Below are 23492 nucleotides of genomic sequence, written 5' to 3'. Positions count from 1 at the left end.
AGCGGATTTGATTGTAGGGTTGGAATTTTGAAAGTTGAACTGAATAGTGCCACAATCATTCAACCGTGGCTTCCACTCAAATATGGAATGCTTACTGGATTATGCACAGACTGATCACTTTAGTAACAGTCTGCATGACATTTCAAATGATAATCACATACACTGAATCACATGGCGTTTGGAAGGCCAATATTTTTTAACAGTCACTTTTAAAGCAGCATTCATCATACTTACTCAACTATCGCGAGTTGCTAAGGGAGAACTGTTCCATAAATCGATCTGAAATTGTCCAGCTGTTTCGAACTGTACAGTCCGCAGTTAGTTACAATTCTCCACAATTTTTCCTTCATGGTTGCCTTGATCAGGCATAGATTTGTCATCCGGCCCTCCTTAGGCTTGACGTGAGCGATCCCCTGTTTCACATTAGGATGCACTTTGTCTTTAATCCAATCAAAGTTCGATACATTGATAATGTTTGCCATGATTGAAAACCAAGAATACAAGAGGATCTGAGGTTTCAGGGGGCTATGTTTGCTGCTCAAAAACATTGGTGTCAAATTAGTTTTGTTATTTAAATTTAGCAACCATTAAACAGAAGAAGCTTTTGATTCAGAAGCCAAGGTGAGAACAGCTGCTCAAACAATTACATGGTGTTTAGTACAAGGCTGCCATAAGGAAAAAATTGACATATTTCCACTGATTTAAATTTACTATAAATTATAGTTACCAGCTTAAAGGAAGTGACATGGGGAAATGAAAGTGAGATTTGGACTGCAAAATCTAATCTAGAGACTTCCTCGAGACTTCCAATTCATCAAACTTTTTCGGCAAGTAGTGAGCAATAGGCTAGATGACACAAACAAAGCAAACTGAATAATCATGTTCATGGCCACGCATCAAGCTGACGTTTATTACATCGATAGTAGTTAATTGATGAGGACTGATACACATAGGTCCGCAATTCGTACATATGCCTACTTCGCTTTCTCGAAATGAGGGTTTCCAATGCACATAAACTTGACTAATAACCAGCCGCTATTTCTCTGGTCACAAAACTATACACAGTTTATCCAAAGTGGTCTGGAGCGAGAGCAATTACGTGCTGGGCCCCTTGGCTTGATTGCCTATTTATTTTTCAACCAGAAAACTGACGACTGGGTTCGAGTTAGGTATCGTACAGCTGGTGAACAAGTTCAAGATAAATAGGCCGTTTCCGAGTTGCCCGTTTGCCTCTGTGTCAAAACGAGTCTTTCTGCGAAACCATTCATATGAAAATGAGTTGCGTCTACATATTCATTTTCATGCAAATCAAACCGTATAAAAGGTTTTGCAACAAGACTCGTTTTGAAACAGAGGCACAAGGTAACTTGGAAATTGCTTTTTGCAAACACCTATTTGTATTTAGCCCGAGTAAGGCATATGGCAGGATAAAACGAGGAACGATCCGGTACTGAGGTGCTTCAAGAAGATGAAGCTGTTCAGTCTTCAACGCTTTTACTTTTCTTTAAGTACAATAACAAATAATTACTTCCAACCACTAAGGATTGCAACTATATCGAATCTATAGCTACAACTAACATTTACCGGTGAATAGTAAATATCATAACACCCTAGTCATTGAAATCTTTGTGTTAAGCTTTTTGGAAAGCTATCCTTAATGGGTCTATCTAACGAGAAGAGTCAGTTGAATGACTCTAAACGACAGCCAATTGAAAATGTTAAAAACAATATTGCAAAAATTGAAACAAAATCATCGAAATACTATAATTTCCATAATAATAAAATGAAACGTCTTTTGGAGACCCAAGTCAACCGAAGTAATAAACCCCACAGTTTCACTTTGTTCTCATATAACTTAGTGAAAAACGTTCAAGCATGAGTTTTTCAGTAGTAAACAAAGATGTTTGGGTTAAAAACGTCTTCAGCGATAGCAAATATGCCAACCGAGAACTATTGACGTTTGGAAAATTTAAATTAAAAAAAACAATGTTTGTAAACAAATATTTTCCCTATGGTTTGAATGTAAAACTAGGACGAAGAATTATTTTGTGCCTCGACAGGAAATCATTCTGATAAAAGCTTTCCGATAAAACTTGCTCATCATTCCATAAAACACAGGATGCAAGGCGCTTGGCAAGCAGGTCAGAATAAAAACAAACCTGGTAAAAGTGAAACGATGCTGCCAGACTAAAAACGCCTCCACTTTAAATTCACGCAAAAGGAACTGAACTTGGAAAGGAATGTAGCACACAACAAAAATCAACACAATGACAAATACCATTCTCAGCAAGTCACTCTCTAGTTCAAAGTTACTTTTGTTGTTTCTCGTCAATTCATTTTGATTACGCAATAGATTGTGGGTGTTTTCGTTGTTACCTTCTTCAGAATTTCCACGGAGAGTGTTATTCATTTTTTCTGTTTTTCTCTCCACCGTTTCTGTCTTATCATTGATTGCAATGTCGACGAGCTCTATTTTCTCTTGGTTTATGTCCTCTACACACGTGGAGAGTTGAACCGCTGTAAGGGATTTGCTTTGTGCGTCTCGAAGTCTCTCGATGACAAATATGTGCTCCCTGAGTTTTTTGCTCACCAAAGCGTAGGATATCGCCATTATGACAAGTGGCATGGCAAAGTTGATCACAAACAGAACGACTGTATAAGCATCTTGGTAGTGTGCATAGCCTTCTGGAAATATTTCTTCGCACGCGTGAATCTCGCAGTTGTCACCGTACGAATTCACAACACGGAAAACTGATGCGGGGACCGTTAGCCCGATAGACCCCACCCATGTGACAATTATAAGACAACAGATTTTTCGAGGAGTTGGTTTGGCGACCAGTGGTTTGACGAGAAGACAGCGATAAAAAGAAAGAATGGCTAATGTTGTTGTGATAACCAGCACACTTGTCATTTGTAAAGGATCCAGAATCTTGCACATAACGTATCCCAGCTTCCAAGAAAATGGCGGCTCGTCGGCGTGGATTGTGAAGACCGTAGAAACCGTGCTGAGAATTTCAGCGAAAGCCAAGTTGCTGACTAACTAATGTGCAAACGGTTTAGTTCCAGGCTGCCTCCAGACTGCTCGACACACTACAAAGTTTCCAACCAGAGAGAGCACTGCTATCAGGCTGAACAAGACTGTTCGAATAATCCGTGATACTTGAGGTTCAGGAACGTATAAAGATGAAGTGCTGTTGGTGGCACCGGCAGCTGTTTGGTTGACACTGTCCCTAAAGCATGACATGACTTCAGCGATGACTTCTTGTCTTCGGCTGAAAACCTTTTCGCCTGGTTGAAGGCTTGAACGTTAAGAAAGAAAAAAGGAGCTATTTCAGATCTTGTGGAGATTGTGTGGAGCGAACTTCGTTTTTCTTTCCGAAAAATAAATCAAGCGATCCCAGTGTGAGTAATAATTGTACCCGTTGCATTAGCTTTTTACTCTTAGCATTGGGAAGCCCACCCATTTGCGGTCATTTAATTCCCATTTCGAAATCAATTTCGCATTATAGATTAGCATAATGTCTTTGGGTAAAGGTGACAAACCAAAGAATCGATTAGAGAAAAATGTTGCAATGACCACTATGAAAACGATTAGCTGCAAACGTTATTTTACATATACTTTTTTTTACATCTCGGAATACAAACCATATAACTCAGCTTTTGATCCAGTCTTCAATCATTTGAGTCCCTAATTAAGGTGATTTAAACACGTTTAACATCACAGCCAAAAGAGTTAATTAAAATACTGCGGCCTCATGGTCGATCTCACGGAAGGACAACTGCAGGGTGTGATACGAGAAATATCTTGCCATTGTTGGAGCTTGTTACACCATATGCATTAGAAGTCTGGCCAAAATAAAGTCATCTACTATCTGAAGTACTTCTTTCTGTCTGATTTTACAAGCTTTTTAGGAACAACCCTGAGAAATCTGGAACAAGGTCGGCCGTCAATGAAAGAAATCTAGAATATGGTCGGAAAAGTTCAAATAAGCCGATTAGCGGCTGGGAGAGCTGCGAAAACCTGCTTGTGTCTCATTGTGTAGACTGACTAAATTCAATGAAAGGGCGCAATGCAAAAACTTTAGACGTCTTATTGATACAGAATCTTACGTTTTAAAATGAAATAGAAACTTAAGTCGCATTCGTGTTAAGAATGAGAGGACAGAAAAGTGTGTCAAGCAACAGCGACCAAGAAAAGCCAAGAATTAATTCATACTTCCTACAGCGTTTTGTTTTCTGTCATTGTCTTTTTCGAAGAAAACAGAAAATTATCTCATTTGTAAAATACTGATCTCCTGGCAACATCGTTAACAGGAGGAAAACTCATTTTCTCACCATCGATCGTTTTTTGTTTTGTTTTTACACTCTTTTTGATGTGTCCGTTATCTACAACTGGCAGACTGTTGACGACGGATTTTTGATAGACTGTGAATTACTTACCGGTGTTTTCTTTTTTCTTTATTTTTTTGAATTACAGGCGAGTTTTTCATTATCATTTTATGCCTTTAAATCGTTTCTACGTGGTTTTGTTCCGTGTTTTGCCGTGTACATGTCATATAATTTGGGACATTCGGGTCCTTTTAGTCGACGAACTAATTGCAGATTATGAATTGGTAATGATTATAATGACACCAAGCACGTAAATGGTAATATTATCTACCATTTAGAGCTTCATTGTGTAAGAAAAAAATCGCCAGGTTAATATTGGCCAGATATGCTGACGAAAAGGAAAAACAGCTTGTTACTATTTTTTGTTACCATCTCAATGCTTTATTAGGACGTGACCGGCTTCATTTGCCTTTGAATTTTACATTCTACGTCTCTTATTTAAATTCCTACTCACTAATTAAAGCAAAAAGCAAGTTTCATTACCTACTAATCTTGAATTTAGATGACTGGTTTATTGAATAGGACCAAAAATATACATCAAGCAACCAGGGAATGCTTATTGGCGGTTAACAAAAAAGGATACATATACTGACTTGTTAAACGAAACTCTAAGGTGACCATTTACCTAACATTGCAATCAAGTTATGATCTTACACTGAGTAAATACTGAAAAAAGAACCCTTCGTTTTTCTTGTAAAATGTAATCGTCTTGGTGAGTTTTTTTTTTTGTTTTGTTTTTAATTTTGGCTTATTTTCACTCCGCACGTGGTCATTTTTTACTGGCTTTTACTGTGTCTCGTACAATTAGGACCAGACGTATAATTAAGCCCTGCATGGCAAGCTTAAATAAGTGTTGGTCAAATTAATTCAAGGATTATTAATGCGGAAAGTTCTAAGAGATTCCATAAACATGCGGTCTGTGTATTGAGTGCCCTAAAGGACGAAACGAAAACGTGTAACGAAAAGATGCGAACTCGATGGCAAAAGGAATACTGCTGACTAGTTTATAATGGAAAACAACTGCCGGAGTAAAGCGAATAAAAGATTTCCTAGATATGCACAGATTTCATGCAGGTGCTTTTCTGAATATCTTAATCTGTATCATTCCAAAGAGATAAATGAGCTATTATCTCTTGGAAGAAGAGTTCTGTACGGACGTTTTCACCTCTTATTTCAAGCGAGATTTACGCTTGTCTCTAGTGCACCCTTCGTGCCGTTCCAATCGGTGATATCGCAAAAGAAAGTTTAAGTTATTAAACCGAGGCCGATTACTAGTCGATCTAAATCTTGTCTCGACTCAAAGTCAACTTAAGACTCAAAAGACTGAGCAACTCGAAATGGCTAGAATTCTCACCATTACAGTAAATTTGAACCGTACTCTTTCGATTCCAGGCTCTCGTTGACGGACCTACGCGCGGTCTTTGTTGTGTTCAGTAAGAAATCATGTTATCAATCGTACACAAGTCCGGCGTTGATTTCTTCAACTCATATTCACCGCTGAAATGTCAGCAATTGCTTTTATAGAAGCAATATAGTGTCTACTTTTTATGTGAATACTGCTCTGTGTCAATAATTTCCCGCACAAGCGAGAAGTAAGCGATCTTACATTACTTGGCTTCACACTAGAGCTTGTAAGTATAATCTAAGCGCACTTGGAACCTACTTTGAGTGTGAAGGGGTAAAATGTACTTACTTGAACTTTACGGCTTAGTGACCATGGAAACGTTCGTAGTTCAAAGAAGCCGAAGTGCTTCGCCAAGTATGGTCCACACCGCACTTGAGAACACACTTGACCAATAGGATATGGAAGCCAATTGAAAGCGATGTGTAGCGTTGCCATAATTCTGATAATCCGACCGATAAACAACTTGCTTGAATTTAATTTTCAGAGACAGCCTAAATCATCGCTTTTTATATCATCCAACACCAAATAATAATAATAATAAAATTCCAGCAAGAAAAATATTCTTTGTTCTTTTTTATATTAGTTTTAACTTCATACGCTAATAAATCATTAATTTCTTTTCCAAAACAAGTTGGACGTACGGTGAGGCAGTCTTTAATTTATTCCAACGTGTAACCTAAACTATACCGAGGATTTTACGAGCAAAAGTCGTTGTATAAAATCAAAAAAGACCATTCTCTAGAAATGCAAAATACAAAATGCTCTTCTGTAAATTAAAAACCAGCTGCTGTTTCAAGTTTCAACCAGGTCATTTCTTTAAACCCGAACAACTCTGTTGAACATCGCACACTAAATTGCATTTTCTCGGTTAGCTAAAGCAAGAATAAAGCCCCAGGACAATTTATTTACGAAAACCGCTTGTTGTTGAGCCATTCTAGAGAAATACAGTAGCTGCCGTTTGTTCCTTTGTGTTGCTGCTTTTGCTGTTTTGCTCTTTAGCAAGCCAACAGCATTTCTTCCCGATTTTACTGCCGAACAATCGCATTTGTGATATGTATGACTGATTTTACTGCGAAAGCGCTTCAAGTAATATACTTTTTCATCAGGTGTGAAGCCAAGTTTTCTAAAATGCGACTCACATTTTCAAGCGCACTTGAGTCAAGTGCTTACTTGAAACTAACTTAACTTCTAGTGTGAAGCCAAGTATTAACTTTGAATTATGTTTATATTTGTTGCAGTGACGTCTTCTCCTTCGTCAAAATGTTCCATATCCAGCATATCTATTTCTAACCTCCCAGTCAGCTCGTTGAGTACATAAACCAAGTTTACATTCCCTTTACATTTACCATCAGTTTGTCAAAACCGGTATATTGTGAGGGTAAGCGTAAGCTCAGCCCATAGGTCGGCGAATTTGGAAAATCGCCCATTATTACGATCGGTTGTCCCAATTGGTTTTTTTCCAACAAATGTTCAAGCTCCCGGGATCGCACCATCACTTGCTCCGCCAAAATAGAATTATGATATTTGAAAGTAACGACGAAGTCGCGAGAGGTCGACTTGTCTCGTTTGAAGGGTTTTAATTTGCTCTTCGCGCCACAATGAGGAGTGGCGTGACTTGCAACTGGTGTCTCAGATTACATTTGGAAGTCCTTGAATTGAATGGCGGAAAGTATCGGTACCACTCCGACCAAAACAATCGAACGTGTGTGCGTTTCTCCTGCGTCGAAAAAGCAGATTTGTTTACTCTGTACTAAAGTGATTACGAACAAAGATTTTAAACAAAGATTGACGATATCGGGTGGTCGAAAAAGACCAAAGCTTGTTTGAATCTTGAAATGATCGCCAGAAAGGAGATATCCAGTGGCGAAGGTTCACTTTTGACAAACTTTTTGTACTGAAATTGCACAGACAAAAACAAAACCGTAGTTCGGAAGATTCTTGAAGTAAGAGAAAGCTTCGAATCATCGAGGAAGTCCATTGAAGCCGAGAAAGGTGGGGCAAACAATTCGGTTCTCAAGGGATATCCAGGGGACCCCTGATTGGTTGAAGCGTAGCGACCCATTTTTGGGTCGCTGAAACTGGCGGCAATCAAGCAGGAAAAGTCCTTCGTCCCGAGGGTACTGAATAAACAAGACGAAGGACTTTTCAGAAAGTCTAATTTATAGGGAACGGGAGAAAGACGGATAGGGGCGGAAGCCGGGAGATAAAGGTACGGGAAGCGGGAGGTTCTGACCTCCTTGTCCCCCCTCCCCTTCCTAAGCATGCGTTCGATTTACTCAATTCCGGAATAAAAAACGGAATTGAAAACGGAGCTTTTCAAAAACGATGACATCACGATAATCATGTGATTTTCCTGCCCGAATTTTTCTCAAACACAAATTATCCAGTGATTGTTGCACTTTAAAATTTCTACGTCTTATTAGTCGCCCTATTTGCAGACGACGATCGAATAGTATCCCATGATGCAATTTTCTACGTACGTGACGCAACATCGAACTTATCATGGATTTCAGCGTGAAATAACGTGGTTTTCTCCGCGGTCTATTTCTTATATTTATTGCATTAAAAGGTTAGAAAAGTGCATTATTTAAATCTTTGACACGATTATAATGTTTTCTAAGTGTTTAAGAGAGCGGCCTTATTATAGTATTCTTGTCTTTGATTGTGTTATATGACTATTTGCATCACAAAGTGTTCGTTAACCCGTAACAAGGTCATGAATATTCGCTTTTCTTTGCACAGTATGTTGATGTCTTCGATTTTTGGGCACCACGCCAATAAATATAGACATAATAATGATTTTTGGCAAAGAAGTACCGAGAAGTACCCACATTTTTATGACCTTTTAAGCGATCGAAGTGGACTGAAATTTCGTAACATACCAGCGTTGCGTGTGTGAATGTCTGCTTCAAGTCTCAGTTCGTTTGGCGCTTTATTCCCGAGCTTGGTCATCTTTTAGAGTCAAAATGATTATTTTCGAAGGTGTTTTGGTTACTATTCTTTCCGAAACTGCAAAATGCTCAGCAGTGATTATAACTAGGCTTAGTAATGGAGTGTTTAACTTCGTAAATTTCAATAGTTCAATGGAGCCGTAATCAAGAGATGTCATGCAGCAAACGGCACAAACCTGCTAAGAAGCGGACAAGAGATGTCAAAAGAAAAATCAGAAAACCCCTTTACTTCTGTTGTAACTTATTCGTATCAGCACAGGGCGTCTTACCCCAGCGAATAATTCGTCCGTAGGCGAATTCACAACAACCACAGGGACGAGAGTTCTTCTTCGTTCGTCCATGCTTTCCACATAGCTTTTATGTATTTCTCGACAGACCAACGAAACACAAGTAAAACCCTTCACTGTAACGGCAAAATTCTCCTTTGAAACGCAGTGAATATAAACTAACTCGGTACCCTTAAAAGCAGAAGCCACGGAATCTCATCGCGAGAGCGTGGAATAAATGATGATGTCACGTACGCAGTGATAATATAAGCCTAAACCCGATGCATCATAGGATACTATTCGATCGTCGTCTGGGCGGGGCGACGGTCGGGCGACGGGGCCTAAAATGAAGAAAAGTATGGTACACAAAATTATCATATATCAAGTACCTACCTAGAGTAAGCACTCGAGAATCCAACATGGCGACGCTATCAATTACAAAACGAGCATTTTCCATTTTTAAACGACCTTTTTTGCCTGCTGGAGAAAGTTTCAAATCGGCTAGAGCACTATCGATTACCAGCTATAAAAGGAAACTGTTCGGAGAAGAATCAGTGGAAAAGGCAACAGATGCTCACTCGAAACTTTTGACAGAAAAAGACACACTTTACGAGTTTGAATGTAAGTTTTGCCAATTTTAAAACGTCTCATCACTTATTATTAGATCAGAACATTATTGAAGCTTATGTCACAGCCCCTGATTGTTTTCTAAAGACAGGAAATAATGCAGTTTCTCCAAAGCGTTGGGTAAAATAGAAACAGTGGAGTTTTACTGTAATCAAGCTTATAGCTCTAGTTAGCAATGATAAGCATTAATGGATCTATTCAAAGAGGACGGGAACCTTCGTATCTATTACATAGCTTTGGGGTCGATGCAAGTGGTGTAGACTTTTTTGTTTCCGCCCTGTACATACATTAAAAGCAAAGTATAAACTTAATTAGGGATAAACAAACAAAATGGCAGATTATCATTTTTTGTTTGGCAAAATAAGCAACTGAAGTATCATTGCCAGCCAAATCTAATCCAGCATATAAAGAGATCGTTCATGGGAAAACTGGAAGTTGCTGAACCATTAAACTAGATTTGAAGTTGCTAAATACAGTCGAACCTCGATTATCTGGACTCATTGGGACTAGACGAAATAGTCCTGATAATAGAGAGTCTGGAAAATCGAAATATGAATATTAATGAGGGACAAAACTGTTTAAATAAAGCAACATGTAATCATGAAACAACACTTTTACAAATCGCTTGGAAAACAATATGGTCTACTGTACGTCTTGAATCACTAAACTCTGAGCCAGTCAGAACTCATTCAAGTGTTCTTCATTCATTACGACGTGTGCGAACGCCGCTTTTGTTCTTTAAGAGCAAAACAAACTTGCTTTTGACTGCTCTTTTCAATGCTATAGTTTTAAAAGGAACATTGCTACGGATCTTGATCATGACTAATAAATATTTATGACAAAATTGGGACTAGGAAAAAGTCCGGATAATCAAGAAACCCGGATAATTGAGGTACAGATAATCAAGGTACAGATAATCGAGGTTTGACTGTGTATTGGTTCAAGTTTGTTACTTTTGTGGTGCAGCAGGTGTTACAACAACTTGAACTGAGTCAGATAGTGACTTGTCAGCAACCACCTCTCCTCGGCAACCAGTTTTCCAAAATACCAAAAGTTTCGAAGTCAAATCACTATATTTGGAACCTCTTGTAAGCGACCACTTCTCGTAAGTGAGCGCGACCACTTTTAGAGCGAAAAGTAGGAAATTTTCCTTTGTTTTTAACCTTAACCTTAAGTGACCACTTGACAGATAATGATGCGAAAAATGGAAAATAAGGTGTTGTAACATATTCTAATGAGAAAAAAATTTGACCCATTATGGTCTAAGCTCTTGTGAGCAATCACCTCCCATAAGCGACCACTTAGGCTTGACATTTTGGGTGGTCGCTTATGGGAGGTTCGACTATATGTAACAAAATAAATTTTTTCACTGAAGGTTCGGAGAGCAGACTGAGGGTAAAATGTAGACTGCACACTTTTTAACTGGGTTGTATAACCATTTCCCTTAATGAGAGCTAACTGTGAACAGGCTATATGGAGCATTATTCCTGTTAACCTGAGTGATGTTCATACTATTCAGGCTAACAGGAGTGCAGTTTCACTCCAATTACCCGGATTTCTCGATTATCCGGACTTTTTCCTAGTCCCAATTTTGTCATGAATATTTATTGGCTTAGCCAATTGCGATCATCATTTTTCCCCGGGTCTGCAGTTAGCAGTCTTCATTTTACACTGACCGATTTGCAAATATGTACCAAGCTAAGATAATGTCGAAGTAAATATTCACCCATGTTGTTCGCTGACCGTAATAATTGTTTTAGCATAATTTTCAAAGGTAATATCATGAACTGTTTTGTCTTCTTTCTAGTCAATGATGTAAAGCCAGAATGTATTGAAGATTATGTTGCTCTGGTGTGAGTATCTCAATTTGTGATGGTGCCATTACAGTACATTACATTAGACAGGCCTTCTGATATTATGCGATGGTGCGATTTCGCACAATCGACCTCAAATCGCATGGGATCGCACAATTCACGAAAAATCACATAATTTACAAAAGAACGCACAATATTCATAAAATAAAACATAAATCAACAAGTTTCTTAGGAACTCCTGCATAAATATGCCATTTTTAAGATGATTTACTTTGGAAAAAGCCTAAGAAACCTTTGTCACCTTCGATTTTGTAAACATTCGAGGCTGCAAGGCGTTATTTTGCATGTTGGGGACCTGGTACGAGTCTTATTCTTAAAGAGTCGCCAATTGGTGAACCACAAACATGCCCTTTGTTCAGATTAGCCAATCTGAATGGCTGATATATATACATTCGGACTCGATGGAGTTTATACGTTCGATTGGAAATATGGTTTGTTGTTTAGCTGGAAATGGTTCGACATTTTTAACCAAATGGCTTGTTTTACTGGCTACGTTATCTGTGTAGATGTTTGGTCGTAGTATGTTTTCGTCACCTCGCAAACTTTAACCAGCGAGATTTTTGAAACATGTTGAAGAAAATTTTATTCATGACAAAATTTCCTGCAGTCAACTTGTTCAGTATGGAGCCCAGTTCTCGGCCACAAAAAACGTAAACTTGTATTTCTTACCTTGGAATAGCCTTAAGGACTTAAAATTTCACGCACAACTAGCTTCAGCATTCAGTTTACACATGTTGAGCTATCGACTGCTGAATGGTGTTTTCTCCCGAGTAATAACGAAAATGGAGGCTTCGTTCGTGGGCCCAGTTATCGGCCAGTGGGCCCAGTTCTCGGCCACAAAAGAGTGCGCGCGATTCCTCAGAATAAACAACGCTTTATTACCATTTTTTGTTGTAAATCACTTATAAGGCTTGTGTTTTGATATTTGGATCACAAATTATCCTTAAAGAGCTTTGTTTCATGTTAGAAAAGAAAGTTTTTTGCACACCTAGTTTTTCTGTTACGTGCAGTCAAGCGAGGCTCAAAAAGAGTTGGGTATTTAAAACGGGGTTAAGTCAGAGCTCATAGTTTTCAACATGACACCCCATTACAGCTTTATTTTTACAACTGACTCGACATGAATACTCGACGCAAAACTATGAGCGCTTTTAGTGTTGAAGGCGAGCAGGGTGGCTGAGAATAGGCAAATACACAAAAGTACTAAGGAAATATTAAGGAGTGAATTTAGGTCAAAGAATTAAACAGGCCAGAAAAAGTTTATATTTAAACTATAGCTTTATCACTCTAGAGGTGAACTGTGGCTGAAAAGACGTCTGAGGGGTGAACTGTGGCTGAAAAGACGTCTGAGGGGTCGACTGTGGCTGAAAAGACTTCTGAGGGATGAACTGTGGCTGAAGAGACGTCTGAGAGGTGAACTGTGGCTGAAAAGACTTCTGAGGGGTGAACTGTCGCTAAAAAGAAATTGGAGGGGTGAACTGTGGCTGAAAAGACGTCTGAGGGGTAAACTTTGGCTGAAAAGACGTCTGAGGGGTGAACTGTGGCTGAAAAGACCTCTGAGGGGTGAACTGTGGCTGAAAAGACGTCTGAGGGGTGAACTGTGGCTGAAAAGACCTCTGAGGGGTGAGCTTTGGCTGAAAAGACTTCTGAGGGGTCGACTGCGGCTGAAAAGACGTCTGACGGGTGAACTGTGGCTGAAAACACGTCTGAGGGGTCAACTGTGGCCGAAAAGATGTCTGAAGGGTGAACTGTGGCTAAAAAGACGTCTGAGGGGTCGACTGTGGCTAAAAAGACGTCTGACGGGTGAACTGTGGCTGAAAAGACGTCTGAGGGGTCGACTGTGGCTGAAAAGACGTCTGAAGGGTGAACTGTGGCTGAAAAGACTTCCGAGGGGTCGACTCTGGCTGAAAAGACGTCTGACAGGTAAACTGTGGCTGAAAAGACGTCTGAGGGGTAAACTGTGGCTAAAAAGACGTCTGAGGGGTGAACTGTGCCTGAAAAGACGTCTGAAGGGTGAACTGTGGCTGAAAAGATTTCTGAGGGGTGAATTGTGGCTGAAAAGACTTCTGAGGGGTGCACTGTGGCTGAAAAGACTTCTGAGGGGCGAACTGTGACTGGAAAGCCGTCTGAAGGGTCGACGGTGGCTGAAAAGACTTCTGATGGGTAAACTGTGGCTAAAAAGACTTCTGAGGGGTTAACTGTGGCTGAAAAGACGTCCGAGGGGTGAACTGTGGCTTAAAAGACGTCTGAGGGATGAACTGTGGCTGACAAGACTTCTGGTGGGGTGAACTGTGGCTGAAAAGACGTCTGAGAAATGAACTGTGGCTGAAAAGACTTGTGAGGGGTGACCTGTGGCTGACAAGACTTCTGAGGGGTGAATTGTGGCTGAGAGACGTCTGAAGGGTGAACTGTGGCTGAAAAGACGTCTGAGGGGTCGACTGTGGCTGAAAAGACGTCTGAAGGGTTAACTGTGGCTGAAAAGACTTCTGGGGGGTCCACTGTGGCTGAAAAGACATCTGAGACGTAAACTGTGCGTGAAAATACCTCTGAGGGGTAAACTGAAGCTGAAAAGACGTCTGAGGGGTGAACTATGGCGGAAAAGACCTCTGAGGAGTGAACTGTGGCTGAAAAGACTTCTGAGGGGTAAACTTTGGCTGAAACGACGTCTGAGGGGTGAACTGTAGCTGAAAAGACGTCTGAGGGGTGAACTGTAACTGAAAAGACTTCTGAGGGGTGAACTGTGGCTAAAAAGACGTCTGAGGGGTCGACTGTGGCTAAAAAGACGTCTGAGGGGTAAACAGTGGCTGAAAAGACGTCTGAGGGGTCGACTGTGGCTGAAAAGACATCTAAAGGGTGAACTGTGGTTGAAAAGATTTCTGAGGGGTCCACTGTGGCTGAAAAGACGTCTGAGGGTGAACTGTGGCTGAAAAGACTTGTGAGGGGTGAACTGTGGCTGACAAGACTTCTGAGGGGTGAACTGTGGCTGAAAAGACATCTGAGGGGTGAACTGTGGCTGAAAAGACGTCTAAGGGGTGAACTGTGGGTGACAAGACTTCTGAGGGGTGAACTGTGACTGACAAGAGTTCTGAGGGGTGAACTGTGGCTGAAAAGACGTCTGAGGGGTGAACTGTGGCTGAAAAGACGTCTGAGGGGTGAACTGTGGCTGAAAAGACTTCTCAGGGGTGAACTGTGGCTGACAAGAGTTCTGAGGGGTGAACTGTGGCTGAAAAGACCTCTGAGGGGTGAACTGTGGCTGAAAAGACTTCTGAGGGGTTAACTGTGGCTAAAAAGACGTCTGAGGGGTCGACTGTGGCTAAAAAGACGTCTGAGGGGTGAACTGTGGCTGAAAAGACTTCTGAGGGGTAAACTGAAGCTGAAAAGACGTCTGAGGGGTGAAACTATGGCGGAAAAGACTTCTGAGGAGTGAACTGTGGCTGAAAAGACTTCTGAGGGGTAAACTGTCGCTAAAAACACGTCTGAGGGGTGAACTGTGACTGAAAAGACCTCTGAGGGGTGAACTGTGGCTGAAAAGACTTGTGAGTGGTAAACTGTGACTGACAAGAGTTCTAAGGGGTGAACTGTGGCTGAAAAGACGTCTGAGGGGTGAACTGTGGCTGAAAAGACGTCTGAGGGGTGAACTGTGGCGGAAAAGACTTCTGAGGGGTGAACTGGGGCTGACAAGACCTCTGACGGGTGAACTGTGGCTGAAAGGACGTCTGAGGGGTGAACTGTGGCTGAAAAGACCTCTGACAGGTAAACTGTGGCTGAAAACACTTCTGAGGGGTAAACTGCGGCTCAAAAGACCTCTGAGGGGTGAACTGTGGCTGAAAAGACCTCTGAGGGGTGGACTGTGGCTGAAAAGACTTCTGAGGGGTGAACTGTGGCTAAAAAGAGGTCTGAGGGGTCGACTGTAACTGAAAAGACGTCTGAGGGGTGAACTGTGGCTGAAAAGACCTCTGAGGGGTGAACTGTGGCTGAAAAGACCTCTGAGGGGTGAACTGTGGCTGAAAAGACCTCTGAGGGGTGAACTGTGGCGGAAAAGACTTCCGAGGGGTGAACTGGGGCTGACAAGACCTCTGACGGGTGAACTGTGGCTGAAAGGACGTCTGAGGGGTGAACTGTGGCTGAAAAGACCTCTGACAGGTAAACTGGTGCTGAAAACACTTCTGAGGGGTAAACTGCGGCTCAAAAGACCTCTGAGGGGTGAACTGTGGCTGAAAAGACCTCTGAGGGGTGAACTGTGGCTGAAAAGACTTCTGAGGGGTGAACTGTGGCTAAAAAGACGTCCGAAGGGTGAACTGTGGCTGAAAAGACCTCTTAGCGGTGAACTGTGGCTGAAAAGACGTCTGAGGGGTCGACTGTGGCTGAAAAGACGTCTGAAGTGTGAAATGTGGCTGAAAAGACTTCTGATTGGTGAACTGTGGCTGAAAAGACGTTTGAGAGGTAAACTGTGGCTGAAAAGACGTCTGAGGGGTAAACTTTTGCTGAAAAGACTTCTGAGGGGTGAACTGTGGCTGAAAAGACCTCTGAGGGGTGGACTGTGGCTGAAGAGACTTCTGAGGGGTGAACTGTGGCTGAAAAGACGTCTGAGGGGTCGACTGTAACTGAAAAGACGTCTGAGGGGTGAACTGTGGGTGAAAAGACCTCTGAGGGGTGAACTGTGGCTGAAAAGACCTCTGAGGGGTGAACTGTGGCTGAAAAGACCTCTGAGGGGTGAACTGTGGCTGAAAAGACGTCTGAAGGGTGAACTGTGGCTGAAAAGACTTCTGAGGGGTCCACTGTGGCTGAAAAGACGTCTGAGACGTAAACTGTGCGTGAAAAGACTTCTGAGGGGTAAGCTGAAGTTGAAAAGACGTCTCAGGGGTGAACTATGGCGGAAAAGACTTCTGAGGAGTGAACTGTGGCTAAAAAGACCTCTGAGGGGTAAACTGTAGCTGAAAAGACTTCTGAGGGGTGAACTGTGGCTGAAAAGACTTCTGAGGGGTGACCTGTGGCTGAAAAGACCTCTGAGGGGTGACCTGTGGGTGACAAGACCTCTGAGGGGTGAACTGTGGCTAAAAAGACGTCTGAGGGGTGAACTGTTGCTGAAAAGACGTCTGAGGGGTCGACTGTGGCTGAAAAGACGTCTGAAGGGTTAACTGTGGCTGAAAAGACTTCTGGGGGGTCCACTGTGGTTGAAAAGACGTCTGAGGCGTAAACTGTGCGTGAAAAGACCTCTGAGGGGTAAACTGAAGCTGAAAAGACGTCTGAGGGGTGAACTATGGCGGAAAAGACCTCTGAGGAGTGAACTGTGGCTGAAACGACGTCTGAGGGGTGAACTGTGGCTGAAAAGACGTCCGAAGGGTGAACTGTGGCTGAAAAGACGTCTGAGGGGTGAACTGTGGCTGAAAAGACGTCTGAGGGGTGAACTGTGGCTGAAAAGACGTCTGAGGGGTGAACTGTGGCTGAAAAGACTTCTGAGGGTTGAACTCTGGCTGAAAAGACCTCTGCGGGGAGAACTGTGGCTGAAAAGACTTGTGAGGGGTGAAACTGTGGCTGAAAAGACTTGTGAGGGGTGAACTGTGGCTGAAAAGACGTCTGAGGGGTCGACTGTGGCTGAAAAGACGTCTGAAGTGTGAAATGGGGCTGAAAAGACTTCTGAGGGGTGAACTGTGGCTAAAAAGACGTCTGAGGGGTCGACTGTGGCTGAAAAGACTTCTGAGGGGTTAACTGTGGCTAAAAAGACGTCTGAGGGGTCGACTGTAACTGAAAAGACGTCTGAGGGGTGAACTGTGGCTGAAAAGACTTCTGAGGGGTGAACTGTGGCTGAAAAGACCTCTGAGGGGTGAACTGTGGCTGAAAAGACCTCTGAGGGGTGAACTGTGGCTGAAAAGACCTCTGAGGGGTGGTCTGTGGCTGAAAAGACCTCTGAGGGGTCGACTGTGGCTGAAAAGACGTCTGAAGGGTGAACTGTGGCTGAAAAGACTTCTGAGGGGTAAACTGTGGCTGAAAAGACGTCTGAGACGTAAACTGTGCGTGAAAAGACTTCTGAGGGGTAAGCTGAAGTTGAAAAGACGTCTCAGGGGTGAACTATGGCGGAAAAGACTTCTGAGGAGTAAACTATGGCTAAAAAGACTTCTGAGGGGTGACCTGTGGCTGAAAAGACCTCTGAGGGGTGACCTGTGGCTGACAAGACCTCTGAGGGGTGAACTGTGGCTAAAAAGACGTCTGAGGGGTGAACTGTGGCTGAAAAGACGTCTGAGGGGTCGACTGTGGCTGAAAAGACGTCTGAAGGGTTAACTGTGGCTGAAAAGACTTCTGGGGGGTCCACTGTGGTTGAAAAGACGTCTGAGGCGTAAACTGTGCGTGAAAAGACCTCTGAGGGGTAAACTGAAGCTGAAAAGACGTCTGAGGGGTGAACTATGGCGGAAAAGACCTCTGAGGAGTGAACTGTGGCTGAAAAGACTTCTGAGGGGTAAACTGTGGCTGAAAAGACGTCTGAGGGGTGAACTGTGGCTGAAAAGACGTCCGAAGGGTGAAGTGTGGCTGAAAAGACCTCTTAGGGGTGAACTGTGGCTGAAAAGACGTCTGAGGGGTCAACTGTGGCTGAAAAGACGTCTGAGGGGTGAACTGTGGCTGAAAAGACGTCTGAGGGGTCGACTGTGGCTGAAAAGACGTCTGAAGTGTGAAATGTGGCTGAAAAGACTTCTGATTGGTGAACTGTGGCTGAAAAGACGTTTGAGAGGTAAACTGTGGCTGAAAAGACGTCTGAGGGGTAAACTTTTGCTGAAAAGACTTCTGAGGGGTGAACTGTGGCGGAAAAGACTTCTGAGGGATGAACTGTGGCTAACAAGACTTCTGAGGGTTGAATTGTGGCTGAAAAGACTTTTGAGGGGACGACTGTGGCTGAAAAGACTTCTGAGGGGTGAACTGTGGCTGACAAGACTTCTGAGGGGTGAACTGTGGCTGAAAAGACGTCTGAGGGGTGAACTGTGGCTGAGAAGACGTCTGAGGGGTGAACTGTGGCTGAAAAGACGTCTGAGGGGTGAACTGTGACTGAAAAGACGTCTGAGGGGTGAACTGTGACTGAAAAGACGTCTGAGGGGTGGACGGTGGCTTAAAAGACTTCTGAGGGGTGAACTGTGGCTGACAAGACTTCTGAGGGGTGAACTGTGGCTGAAAAGACGTCTGAGGGGTGAACTGTGGCTGAAAAGACGTCTGAGGGGTGAACTGTGAGTGAAAAGACTTGTGAGGGGTGAACTGTGACTGAAAAGACCTCTGAGGGGTGGACGGTGGCTTAAAAGACTTCTGATTGGTGAACTGTGGCTGAAAAGACGTTTGAGAGGTAAACTGTGGCTGAAAAGATTTCTGAGGGGTAAACTTTTGCTGAAAAGACCTCTGAGGGGTGAACTGTGGCGGAAAAGACTTCTGAGGGATGAACTGTGGCTAACAAGACTTCTGAGGGTTGAATTGTGGCTGAAAAGACTTTTGAGGGGACGACTGTGGCTGAAAAGACTTCTGAGGGGTGAACTGTGACTGAAAAGACGTCTGTGGGCTCGACGGTGGCTTAAAAGACGTCTGAGGGGTGAACTGTGGCTGAAAAGACTTCTGAGGGGTAAACTGTGGCTGAAAAGACGTCTGAGGAGTGAACTGTGGCTGAAAAGACGTCTGAGGGGTGAACTGTGGGTGAGAAGACGTCTGAGGGGTGAACTGTGACTGAAAAGACTTCTGAGGGGTGAACTGTGACTGAAAAGACGTCTGAGGGGTGGACGGTGGCTTAAAAGACTTCTGAGGGGTGAACTGTGGCTGACAAGACTTCTGAGAGGTGAACTGTGACTGAAAAGACGTCTGAGGGGTGGACGGTGGCTTAAAAGACTTCTGAGGGGTGAACTGTGGCTGACAAGACTTCTGAGGGGTGAACTGTGGCTGAAAAGACTTCTGAGTGGTGAACTGTGGCTAAAAAGACTTGTGAGGGGTGAACTGTGGCTGAAAAGACGTCTGAGGGGTCGACTGTGGCTGAAAAGACGTCTGAAGTGTGAAATGTGGCTGAAAAGACTTCTGATTGGTGAACTGTGGCTGAAAAGACGTTTGAGAGGTAAACTGTGGCTGAAAAGACGTCTGAGGGGTAAACTTTTGCTGAAAAGACTTCTGAGGGGTGAACTGTGGCTGAAAAGACCTCTGAGGGGTGGACTGTGGCTGAAGAGACTTCTGAGGGGTGAACTGTGGCTGAAAAGACGTCTGAGGGGTCGACTGTAACTGAAAAGACGTCTGAGGGGTGAACTGTGGGTGAAAAGACCTCTGAGGGGTGAACTGTGGCTGAAAAGACCTCTGAGGGGTGAACTGTGGCTGAAAAGACGTCTGAAGGGTGAACTGTGGCTGAAAAGACTTCTGAGGGGTCCACTGTGGCTGAAAAGACGTCTGAGACGTAAACTGTGCGTGAAAAGACTTCTGAGGGGTAAGCTGAAGTTGAAAAGACGTCTCAGGGGTGAACTATGGCGGAAAAGACTTCTGAGGAGTGAACTGTGGCTAAAAAGACCTCTGAGGGGTAAACTGTAGCTGAAAAGACTTCTGAGGGGTGAACTGTGGCTGAAAAGACTTCTGAGGGGTGACCTGTGGCTGAAAAGACCTCTGAGGGGTGACCTGTGGCTGACAAGACCTCTGAGGGGTGAACTGTGGCTAAAAAGACGTCTGAGGGGTGAACTGTGGCTGAAAAGACGTCTGAGGGGTCGACTGTGGCTGAAAAGACGTCTGAAGGGTTAACTGTGGCTGAAAAGACTTCTGGGGGGTCCACTGTGGTTGAAAAGACGTCTGAGGCGTAAACTGTGCGTGAAAAGACCTCTGAGGGGTAAACTGAAGCTGAAAAGACGTCTGAGGGGTGAACTATGGCGGAAAAGACCTCTGAGGAGTGAACTGTGGCTGAAACGACGTCTGAGGGGTGAACTGTGGCTGAAAAGACGTCCGAAGGGTGAACTGTGGCTGAAAAGACGTCTGAGGGGTGAACTGTGGCTGAAAAGACGTCTGAGGGGTGAACTGTGGCTGAAAAGACGTCTGAGGGGTGAACTGTGGCTGAAAAGACTTCTGAGGGTTGAACTCTGGCTGAAAAGACCTCTGCGGGGAGAACTGTGGCTGAAAAGACTTGTGAGGGGTGAAACTGTGGCTGAAAAGACTTGTGAGGGGTGAACTGTGGCTGAAAAGACGTCTGAGGGGTCGACTGTGGCTGAAAAGACGTCTGAAGTGTGAAATGGGGCTGAAAAGACTTCTGAGGGGTGAACTGTGGCTAAAAAGACGTCTGAGGGGTCGACTGTGGCTGAAAAGACTTCTGAGGGGTTAACTGTGGCTAAAAAGACGTCTGAGGGGTCGACTGTAACTGAAAAGACGTCTGAGGGGTGAACTGTGGCTGAAAAGACTTCTGAGGGGTGAACTGTGGCTGAAAAGACCTCTGAGGGGTGAACTGTGGCTGAAAAGACCTCTGAGGGGTGAACTGTGGCTGAAAAGACCTCTGAGGGGTGGTCTGTGGCTGAAAAGACCTCTGAGGGGTCGACTGTGGCTGAAAAGACGTCTGAAGGGTGAACTGTGGCTGAAAAGACTTCTGAGGGGTAAACTGTGGCTGAAAAAACGTCTGAGACGTAAACTGTGCGTGAAAAGACTTCTGAGGGGTAAGCTGAAGTTGAAAAGACGTCTCAGGGGTGAACTATGGCGGAAAAGACTTCTGAGGAGTGAACTGTGGCTAAAAAGACTTCTGAGGGGTGACCTGTGGCTGAAAAGACCTCTGAGGGGTGACCTGTGGCTGACAAGACCTCTGAGGGGTGAACTGTGGCTAAAAAGACGTCTGAGGGGTGAACTGTGGCTGAAAAGACGTCTGAGGGGTCGACTGTGGCTGAAAAGACGTCTGAAGGGTTAACTGTGGCTGAAAAGACTTCTGGGGGGTCCACTGTGGTTGAAAAGACGTCTGAGGCGTAAACTGTGCGTGAAAAGACCTCTGAGGGGTAAACTGAAGCTGAAAAGACGTCTGAGGGGTGAACTATGGCGGAAAAGACCTCTGAGGAGTGAACTGTGGCTGAAAAGACTTCTGAGGGGTAAACTGTGGCTGAAACGACGTCTGAGGGGTGAACTGTGGCTGAAAAGACGTCCGAAGGGTGAAGTGTGGCTGAAAAGACCTCTTAGGGGTGAACTGTGGCTGAAAAGACGTCTGAGGGGTCAACTGTGGCTGAAAAGACGTCTGAGGGGTGAACTGTGGCTGAAAAGACCTCTGAGGGTTGAACTCTGGCTGAAAAGACCTCTGCGGGGGGAACTGTGGCTGAAAAGACTTGTGAGGGGTGAACTGTGGCTGAAAAGACGTCTGAGGGGTCGACTGTGGCTGAAAAGACGTCTGAAGTGTGAAATGTGGCTGAAAAGACTTCTGATTGGTGAACTGTGGCTGAAAAGACGTTTGAGAGGTAAACTGTGGCTGAAAAGACGTCTGAGAGGTTAACTTTTGCTGAAAAGACTTCTGAGGGGTGAACTGTGGCGGAAAAGACTTCTGAGGGATGAACTGTGGCTAACAAGACTTCTGAGGGTTGAATTGTGGCTGAAAAGACTTTTGAGGGGACGACTGTGGCTGAAAAGACTTCTGAGGGGTGAACTGTGACTGAAAAGACGTCTGTGAGGTCGACGGTGGCTTAAAAGACGTCTGAGGGGTGAACTGTGGCTGAAAAGACTTCTGAGGGGTAAACTGTGGCTGAAAAGACGTCTGAGGAGTGAACTGTGGCTGAAAAGACGTCTGAGGGGTGAACTGTGGCTGAAAAGACGTCTGAGGGGTGAACTGTGACTGAAAAGACGTCTGAGGGGTGAACTGTGACTGAAAAGACGTGTGAGGGGTGAACTATGGCGGAAAAGACCTCTGAGGAGTGAACTGTGGCTGAAAAGACTTCTGAGGGGTAAACTGTGGCTGAAACGACGTCTGAGGGGTGAACTGTGGCTGAAACGACGTCCGAAGGGTGAAGTGTGGCTGAAAAGACCTCTTAGGGGTGAACTGTGGCTGAAAAGACGTCTGAGGGGTGAACTGTGGCTGAAAAGACGTCTGAGGGGTGAACTGTGGCTGAAAAGACCTCTGAGGGTTGAACTCTGGCTGAAAAGACCTCTGCGGGGAGAACTGTGGCTGAAAAGACTTCTGAGTGGTGAACTGTGGCTAAAAAGACTTGTGAGGGGTGAACTGTGGCTGAAAAGACGTCTGAGGGGTCGACTGTGGCTGAAAAGACGTCTGAAGTGTGAAATGTGGCTGAAAAGACTTCTGATTGGTGAACTGTGGCTGAAAAGACGTTTGAGAGGTAAACTGTGGCTGAAAAGACGTCTGAGGGGTAAACTTTTGCTGAAAAGACTTCTGAGGGGTGAACTGTGGCGGAAAAGACTTCTGAGGGATGAACTGTGGCTAACAAGACTTCTGAGGGTTGAATTGTGGCTGAAAAGACTTTTGAGGGGGCGACTGTGGCTAAAAAGACTTCTGAAGGGTGAACCGTGACTGAAAAGACGTCTGTGGGGTCGACGGTGGCTTAAAAGACGTCTGAGGGGTGAACTGTGGCTGAAAAGACTTCTGAGGGGTAAACTGTGGCTGAAAAGACGTCTGAGGAGTGAACTGTGGCTGAAAAGACGTCTGAGGGGTGAACTGTGGGTGAGAAGACGTCTGAGGGGTGAACTGTGACTGAAAAGACGTCTGAGGGGTGAACTGTGACTGAAAAGACGTCTGAGGGGTGGACGGTGGCTTAAAAGACTTCTGAGGGGTGAACTGTGGCTGACAAGACCTCTGAGGGGTGAACTGTGGCTGAAAAGACCTCTGAGGGTTGAACTCTGGCTGAAAAGACCTCTGCGGGGAGAACTGTGGCTGAAAAGACTTCTGAGTGGTGAACTGTGGCTAAAAAGACTTGTGAGGGGTGAACTGTGGCTGAAAAGACGTCTGAGGGGTCGACTGTGGCTGAAAAGACGTCTGAAGTGTGAAATGTGGCTGAAAAGACTTCTGATTGGTGAACTG

General features: G+C 44.1%; 1 long non-coding RNA gene and 1 pseudogene across 1 annotated transcript; one reads left to right on the top strand and one right to left on the bottom strand.

Moving 5' to 3' along the window:
• Positions 1 to 1477: 1477 nt before the first annotated feature.
• On the bottom strand, positions 1478 to 5526 carry LOC149097390 (neuropeptide Y receptor type 2-like; annotated as a pseudogene).
• Positions 5527 to 9402: 3876 nt separating this feature from the next.
• On the top strand, positions 9403 to 11505 carry LOC149097389 (uncharacterized). Its single transcript, XR_016204374.1, has 2 exons — positions 9403 to 9632; positions 11446 to 11505. It is a non-coding gene; the product is annotated as an uncharacterized LOC149097389 (long non-coding RNA).
• The last annotated feature ends 11987 nt before the right edge of the window (positions 11506 to 23492 follow it).

Source organism: Orbicella faveolata, unplaced genomic scaffold, assembly GCF_042242905.1.
Source record: "Orbicella faveolata isolate gen_17 unplaced genomic scaffold, um_ofav_v1 contig_47, whole genome shotgun sequence".
NCBI lineage: Eukaryota > Metazoa > Cnidaria > Anthozoa > Scleractinia > Merulinidae > Orbicella > Orbicella faveolata.
The sequence above is the reverse complement of the archived record's forward strand: the minus strand, read 5'-3'. Positions and strand labels throughout refer to the sequence as shown.